The 9,262-nt window shown below is 38.3% G+C and overlaps 1 protein-coding gene across 1 annotated transcript in view; it reads right to left on the bottom strand.

Moving 5' to 3' along the window:
• Positions 1-2,933: 2,933 nt before the first annotated feature.
• The window catches only part of LOC128506183 (CMRF35-like molecule 1), a 34,593-nt gene continuing 28,264 nt past the window's right edge, over positions 2,934-9,262 (bottom strand). Inside the window, exons 2-3 of the transcript XR_008355691.1 lie at positions 4,834-4,884; positions 2,934-2,972 (exon numbers count right to left, since the gene is read on the bottom strand). The gene's annotated coding sequence lies outside the window, so the exon portion shown is untranslated. The remainder of the gene's footprint in view (positions 2,973-4,833; positions 4,885-9,262) is intronic.

Genomic DNA, 9,262 nt, shown 5'->3' with positions numbered 1-9,262 from the left:
CACTGTTTTTCTGATGATTTTTTTTTTTCACCGTTTTGGTCTTTTTGATGTCTTAGCATGCTCAAAAACTTAGGAAAATTAGCAGACAGGTTGAAATCTGCTGCCATTAGGAGAGTTTGAGCCCCCACACGAGATTTTGCGTGACTTATGCATGTGAAACCTGGTACACATTTGAAGCTCATTAAGCAGAACAACTTTCACACATTTGCCAAAACACACTGGATGGATTTTTATATACTCCTCCTAGGAAATTGATAAGATTGCCAACAAACTGGGCTGATGTGATCTAAAGTCATTGAGGATACAAGATTGTAGAATGATTTTTGATATATCAAATGGGTCAGTCATGATAATGCCTCAAACTTACGCTGAAAAGTGATTAATAACTTTAATGTTCAGTGATATTACATTGAGTGACATCATAGTGTGACGCTATTTTTTCCAGCATCTGTGCCCTATTCTACACATGTACACATAACAAATGTTAACACTTACACACACACACGCACGCACGCACACACACACACACACACAAACACACTCATATCACACACACTCGCGTCTCTCTCTCTCTTTTTCCCACACACACAGACGCACGCACACGCGCACGCATAAACACACTCATATATTACACACATCACAAATGTTAACTCTCACATTACAAATGTTAACACTCACACACTCACATCTTTTACTCTCTCTCTCTCACACACACACACACACACTTGACATGACAAATATTAAGGGCCCAAACTGACATCAGCCCTATTACGTCATATTGTGTAAGATGTGCAAGTTGTGCAGTGAGTGGTGCATCACCCGAGTGGTGATGGCTTTTTGTGGGTCTTAACATGCTCAAAAGACAAACAGGTTTTGTGGTGCGCCCTGGTGTCGATGGTGCAGGGTGCTTGGGCCCACTGATCGTTGCTCGCAACTATATTCTGAAAATTTTATTTATAAAATATAAATATAAATGATAAAAATATAAATGTAACATATTTACATCAGCCACATTATGAAAGCCCATTTTGTGCTCTATGTAAATAAGTGAAATTTGATGACAATTTAAAATTTACACAAATTTAAGAAGAGGGTCTGAGCACTGTAGGTCTTCAGAAAGGTCTTAAACCACCCAGAGGGTTAAAACTAATCCTCATCCCAGGAGCTGACTTGAGTTAACTGTGGAAAAGGGTGAATCATTTGTATTTGAATGTTGTCTGACACTGTAAAGCACACACAGTAACACTAAAACAACAACAACCAAGAGTTAATAGCGAATAGAGAGGTTCTGATTATACTGCATAAATATTACAAGATCTTATGAAACATTCATTACACAAATTTAAGACAATTTATTTTTTAAGTTATTTATGTCACTTTGTTGTTGCCCTTGTTTGTACATTTGCACGTGCACTTTATGTTGTCTGTAAAAATGTTATAATTAGTTAGTTAGTTTTTGTTAATTTCTGTTGTAATTTATGTTAGGTCTCTCTGTCCTGTCTCTGCTAGCCAGCTAACTAGGCCTCTTGGTTAGCTAGTTTAGTGTCTATGTTAATTTATGTTGTAAATTTATGTTGCATGTAGCACCTTGGTCCTGGAGGAACGTTGTTTCGTTTCACTGTGTACTAACTGTATATGGTTGTAATGACAATAAAGTCTACTTGAACTTGAACTTGATGTTTTATTCTGAAAGACTATTTTATCTCGGTTATTTCTAAATTTAAAGTTTGTTGTCTTTAAATATATTTTTAAAAATAACATTAAACAGATACAAACAGAGATAGGTTATATATAAGTTCATTTTTTGTACAAATAAAATTGTCAGCTAGTGAACTTGATCGTCTGTCTAAAGAACAGGGAGGCGGGAGAACATTAGCAGTAATGAGCCGATACAGGAGAATCTGTACCACTCCTTACTTTCATACGGATTAAATAAAAACGAGTTGAATTGGTAAATGTAAAAGTAGACAGTTTAAGCTTTCTATAGATATGTATTTTGTGTCTCTCTGTGGAGTATTTGCTGAGTTTCAGTTCATTTTAATGACGTGTTTCTTCCTGCAGTTCACGCAGACCAAAGTGACAGACAGCGCACCCTGTTTATTCTCTTTATTTTATTAATGCACAAAGTTTTATTTTTAACATGTGTGCATACAAATAAAAGTAGACACTGTACAGATTTGATTAATATATAGATCTAGTCTGTACGATCAAAACTGAAAGTGTAATTTAAGTTCTTATTGGCGTCATCAGGGGAAGACGCCTCAAAACACATATATGTGTGCGCGGACCTCAGAGGGTTAACCAATGTTTTTTTTTGTACTCATTATTGTACAGTAAATGTCAATAGCACTGGTTCAGATTTTTTATGTTTGTTGTATAAAGTACTCTGATGTGGAAATTATCATCACATAATGATGATATTTTTCATGCCTTAGAGAGATAAAATGAGATAAAAATGTAAGTCGCTCTGGATAAGAGCGTCTGCCTAAATGTAAATGTTTAAAAACCTACATAAACCAATAAAAATGTTTGTATAATGTTTTTATAATCTCTTAACCACTGACACCAGCCTGGATAGGATTTTATTTCTGTAGGTTCAGGTCTGGAAAAAATCGCTTTAATACTAGAAACACTGGTGATTTTAGACCCACTGAAACCACAATTCCCTACACCAAACAGTCTTGACATTGTTTTTTTTTCCCCTAGATGACACACAATGTCCCCCAATCATTTATCTAATTTGACATTAAGTGTTAGTCCTAATTGCACAGGCACTCGCCAAATCAAACAGCCATAAAGTATAAAACTTTACACACTTTTATGGTTGTGTAACTGAAACTAAACATGCATGTGTGTGTTCGCGGTACCTCCAGTCTTCTTCTTTCTCTGTAGTGTGACAGTCAATATAAGAGCAAAGAGAATCAGCACCAGAACCACAGACACAGTAATGATGAGAATGGATGTTGGAAATCCTGCAAGAGAATTACATTTTTACCCAAACAGGTAAATTACACCCTGTGTGTGTGTGTGTGTGTGTGTGTGTGTGTGTGTGTGTGTGTGTTGTGTTCTTTAGACTGTTGATGTGTCTCGATGTGGTTTAATTAAACTGTTTTTAATCCGGAGATCTCAGACCAGACAGACCAGACTGAGGGAGGTGTAGGTGAACCATGTGTAAATTTAATCTGAATAAATACCACACATGTGGAAGTACAATAATACAATAATAGGTAGGAATGTCACTGGAGCAGCAATTTCAGAAGCCACTCGGGTTGTTATAGTGATTCAAATTCCTCAAGCAGACTGAACACCAGGCCAGAAATCCTGAGCAACACCCACAATATAGCTGTGGGAAATTATATTCCTAATCTTTATTAAAAAAAAAAAAAAACAGTTCCCAGATAGCACAGGTACGTCGCGGAGACGTCTGCTAAAGAGCATATCATCTGGTAAACATTGTGTTCGTTTTTTTATAGTCGTATTTTGATCGTCTGTAGATCGCCTGTTTGAGCTGTTAAATGATACATCGTCTTTACATCTATACACATGTTCACTCACCTAAGTTACATATGACTGAAAAATGATTACAATATATAACATTTATTACTGTTACCGTGTTAAGGTTACACACAAATTTTCAGGCTGAGGTAGGATAATTTAGCTGACAATAGCTGCTATAGTTAGCTAAAGAACCCCACCTGTGTATGAAAGAAACGGCTAAGATGTCTGAGCTTTTTATCTTTCTCTGTAGAATGTTTGCAGGGTGATGAAGAAGCTAACGCTAAACTGTTAACTGTGGTGCTAGCATGATGCAGGCATTTAGTTAGGTTGCTAGCGTTAGCAACCACATATCTTTCTAAATAGAACGAAATACTGAACATAAATGTCACCTGCTGTTTAGCGATGTTTAGTCACGTTATTTTGGTTTAAGCTATTTCTTGTATTTTTAATCACACTTAAAATACAGATGGTTATATGCGCGTTCTTAATCTGCGGTCCGGTTCTGGTTTCAGTCTGTTCTCATGAGTTGTGAAGCGAGAGGAAGAAAGTATAAATATTGTTTATTTGCTAATTTAAGTATCATGAATTTTAATTGAATCTATCTCTGTATTTCTTGACAGCAGTTTGTGAGTGAAAGTGTCCTGTCTGCATCTGACTTCAGGAGTTTCCTTACCAACCGTCTCTAACGGTCATATTTAAAAGTCATAATGAACAGTTATAAAGTACAAAACGTTTCTGTTGGTGTTTAATTTTTTCCATGATTAATACTTATTTGTGGTGTTTTATGTTTTGTACATCTTTTCAAATTGAGACCTCATTTGTAAGTTGCTGCTGGTGTAAAACAGGGTTTTTATTAAATATAAAATAAAAATCTCTGTTTTATCCCATTTGTCTTCTGCTTCCTTCCTTCACAGAATTCTGTTAACCATGGTTTATTATAATTAACCGAGGGTATTTAATTAAAATAATGGGGGGGGGGCAGATGTACATTTGGCAGATGTAAGAACATCTGATTAACATCGTCTAAAAAGTGGATCAGGGACATTTTAATTCATTTACGTCTTAAATACGTACGCTAAGCGCTGTATACGGATGTATCGGCGATATCTGCCAGATGAGCAAACGCCCTCTGCCAGACATCTGCCAGATGAAAAAGATGACGTCGTGTAGACGTCTCTGCGACGTGTGTGTGCTACCTGGGGAGCGTAGCACGATGCTTAAATCATTTACATCTCCCAGATGTGGCCATTTTCCCTGTCACTGTTTGATTTGTGTATTGTTTCTCATATAAATAAATGCAAGTAAAGACTCAAAAACACATGATATTGTACAAACCCTGAGATGAGGGGGTGGAGTTTGGGTGGTTAGCATCATTTAGTGGATTATCTGAAATACAAATATGAGACATGATGAATGATGTGAGAGAAAAGTGAGGAAGAGGACAAGCAAAAAGTTCATACCTGCTGTTGAGTGTGTGTTCTCAGCATGTACTGATGGACTCATGGAGTGTGTTGAAGTGAAGTGTGTGATGTTTGTAGTGAATGTGGTGTGTGTGGTGTGTGAGACAGTGCTGCTGATGAGATTTTCTGAAAGATAAAAGAAACAGTATATATTTAAATTCCAGACTCAAATGATATAGATTTAAAACAAACTTGATAAATAATTTCTGTTTTATATTGTACACGGTGCTTTAACACCTAGGGGTCTGTGGTACCATCAGAGGGACAAATGGTGTTTTTTTGCTGGTAAATGATAAAAGAACTGAAAGTTCTTAGTCCTTTTTTGATCATATATTAAGTGTAGTACATCATGTGACTCTGTAAAGGCTCTACGTTTATTTCTGTACACTCACAATATCCACAAAACACTGTGCTTTTGTTAAATAAAGAAAATAAACAGGGTTCGCTTTCAGCCGTCTCAGTCTCCGTCACTATCTTTCTGTAACACGTAACTAAAATAAACTGAAACACAGAGAATACTGCAGACACACAGACATGAGAAATATAACTATAGAAAGATTAAAGGGTCTAAGTTTAAATGAAGCAAGTTAAATAAAAAGAAAATAATTTATAATACATTTATAATAAACTTAAATAAAAAATTTATATTCTTAGTTCATGTATTTTGCATAAATCCAAGGAAAAGATCCGTCTTCTCTTTCTGTATTTGTTTCTTTCTGTCTCACTTTATTATCTATTAATAACCTGAGACAGGACACGCCCATATTGTACTCACAGGGTAACAGTCTTGGTAATCTACTCACAGGGCCACGCCCCCAACACACACACACACACACACACACACACAGACCCAGTGAGTTTCCTGCATGTGTGTGTGTGTGTAAAATGGCACGTGCTGTACAGAATGTTTTGGAAAGTGGGAGGAGTTTATCTTTTTTACTCAGAACAACACTGACAGAGAACAGGTGTGTTTTAAAGAGTGATTTGCTCCAGATGAGGTGGAGAATCCAGCAAACTGTTACCATGAGAAAGTTATTAAGTCTCTTATAATCCTTATTCTGATCATATTAAACAGTTTTTTTCACCAGTTTTACTGGCTTTTCTAAAATATTCTCTTCCAATGTCACTTATATATTTTAGCTTAGCATGTAGATAACACTGCTAATCCTGCTAACATACTGCCTTATGTAGCTTAGCACAAACACTTTAGCTCCCTGTGGCTAAGCTAATGCCTTATGTAGCTAACAGATGTTGGTGAATATCAGCTGTGTAGATTTTCAGATGTAAATGTAAATCGTAATGCAAACAGTATAAGTCGTTGTATGACATTACAAAAGCTCAATGACAATATGTTCATGATTAATAAATTAATGTAAGATTATTTTACTCTCCTCTGTGTAACACTCACCTGTTTTAACAAGCAGTAGAATCTCTGTGTATTTATCATGCCATGCATCTACCCCACACCAGTAAGTTCCTCCTTCCTCTGGTCTCAGATCAGTGATGGTGACGGTGAAGACTTTGGCTGTTGTGTCGTCATACAGAGAGAATCTGGAGTCTTTAGCAGGAGATCCAGACTGAACAGGAATGTCTCTATTCCCCACAGATGGACATTCACCTCTGCAGAGATACTTGTTGTTCTTTTCATATCCAGATGTGTAGGAGCATTTAATCTGAACTGATCGTCCTCTGTATCCAGTTACTGTAGGTACAGCATCAGTACCAGCTGGAGAATAATATACAGTGGAATGAAATATGATCCAGGACCATGGTGTAACATATAAGACCAAAATGAAGCTCAGTATCCAGGAATATTAAAGTGTAAACATTGTGACACGTGTAAGAGAAGAGACAGGTACAACAGATACACATACAGTAGGAGAAACCAATACAGGGATTTTAAATAACAAACACTCAGAGACTAATAATCTAAATCCTACACGTCCTACAACAGGACTATCTGCTCTCGGCTAGACTCGATAGAAAACACTAAACTCACATTCTGTGTTGAACAACAGGAAGAAGAGAGATGAGACTGCAGGCCGACTGCACTGATAAAGCATTAGTCCTGATCTTTAAACACATAACCTGTAGTTAAGGACTGTTGTTCAGCTCGTATACAGATACACAAACTCTTCAAAGTCAATTTTACACTGAAAATAAGTAGAGATAATGTTCCCATGTGTAGGTGACTTGAACATGTAGGTTTCCTCATGCAGTAAGTGAAGTGGAAGCTCCTCTGTGTGCTTCTGAAGATAACCAGGAGCTCTCAGCACCCCTGAGAACTTCACTACTTTAAACACTGGAACCTCTCTATAAAAGTTCTGTGCTAAATGTCCATCAGTGCAAAGCTTTAATGTGACACTGATACTGAACACTGAGACTGATGAGGATTTGGAAGTGTTTGTACTTACCTAGAATCAGGCAGAAGGTGAAGATGAGGACCATCTCCATTCTACATCCAGACTCACAAACTCCTCAGATAATAATAATTAATAATGTTCTGTTAGTTATCGTACACACACTTACTGTCTCTGTCTCTCTGACTTTACAGGGTGTATTTGTGGTTTTCTCAGACAGTAGCGTGACATTCACTTCCACTTGAGCCAGTGGCAAAAAAAAAAAAAAAGAAACTCTCAGGAAGTGTAGTTGTGTGTGTGTGTGTGTGTCTGTGTCTGTGGGTGTGTCTGAATTGTCGACCCCAGCCCCTGTTAAAGCACTGTAAAATTAAAATGTTTCTGATAATATTCTAATAAACAGTGTCTGTGTGTACTGCAGTATAAACTGTTAGATAACACAATACGTTTGATGATGTAAAATTTGCAACGTTTAATATCAGTGTTCTGTACATTAACTTTTATCTGAGTGAACTAGACGTACTACAGGATTAACTGTAGTGTTAGTGAGATGAAGTGTTTCACCATAAACCTCACATGAACTGCTTCCTGTCACTCTTTAACAGTCTGTTACTACTGATGTGTCAGAACGATATGGCTCTTAGAGCTGCTCTTTAAGGTGAACGACTGGAGCCGGGTCTCTGCCTGGGAGCTGCTTTTGTGTTTTCCCTCTCCTTTTTTCTGTTTAAGCCACATATGATTGGTCAACTATATAAAGAGTATAGTTATGAAGCAGTAACATGCACACAGCTAACTGAGATTCTGTAAGGGTCCATCACCAGAGGTCGCTGTTTTTTATTTGTAGTTGTTATTGGCTGACTCAGTTTCCCAGCAGGCACCTCGGTCAGGTGATGCGAGTGCACACCTGAACCGAGGTAGCCGTTAATCCATCTATAAATAGCTGTTTAGTCTGAGAAACTGGGTCGAGCATTTTTGGTTTCACCACTGTCATCTGTGTGTGTGGGTGGTTTGGTTTGGTTTGTCTTTTCTTTTCTTGTTCTTTGTTTAGTTCATATTTTGATTTAAGTTGTGTTGACCTGGGCTCTCATATTGGCAATGTTTCTGTGTATGTTCGGTGTGTCTGTGTTAGTGGAGCTGATTCAGTCCTGTCCTAGATGTATGTAAGTACTGTGGTTTTTGTCCTCCTGTGTTCTTGTGTGTTTAGCTAGAGTTAGGTAAGTAGTTAGGTGTGTGTTTGGCTAGGAGTGGTTTTAGCTAAAATCTATGTTGAGCTAACTAGCATGCTTCTAGCCATAGCCCCTTTGTGTCTCTAGCTGTTCAGTGTTTCCTACCTCCCTAGTGTCCCAGTGCGCCTAGCCCGGGAGTGCCGCCTCGCCTAGCCCGGGAGTGCCGCCTCGCCTAGCCCGGGAGTGCCGCCTAGCCCGGGAGTGCCGCCTCGCCTAGCCCGGGAGTGCCGCCTCGCCTAGCCCGGGAGTGCCGCCTCGCCTAGCCCGGGAGTGGCGCCTCGCCTAGCCACTGGGTATTCTCCGTCTCTGTGATTCTGTGCCCTAATTCCCTAGTGTGTGTTGAGCTATTAGGTAAGTGTAGCTTAGTGCAGTGGTTCGCAAACATTTTCTGTCATTCCCCACTTAAGGGGGTGGGCAAATTTTCAAGCCCCACTTGTCAACAAAATGATAACGAAAATGGCCAAGTGTACTATTTATTGAAATATTAATTTCTAAACCGATAAGATCAAATAACACCAAGTTCAAAACAGATAAAATACAAGTGCAATTGTTATTGTCTTCCTACTTTGTTGGGTCTCGTGCTGTCTGCTGCCAGCGGTTTAAGACACAAAACACACACTGGTCTCTCTTCTGCCCCCACCATCCCCACCATAAATCCAAGCGCAACATACAGTAGGCTTCATCATGTTTTCCTTTCGGCTGGGTTTTTGGTCGTTAGGCT

Source organism: Clarias gariepinus, chromosome 18 (assembly GCF_024256425.1).
Source record: "Clarias gariepinus isolate MV-2021 ecotype Netherlands chromosome 18, CGAR_prim_01v2, whole genome shotgun sequence".
Lineage (NCBI taxonomy): Eukaryota > Metazoa > Chordata > Actinopteri > Siluriformes > Clariidae > Clarias > Clarias gariepinus.
This window is presented reverse-complemented; position numbering and strand designations above follow the sequence as displayed.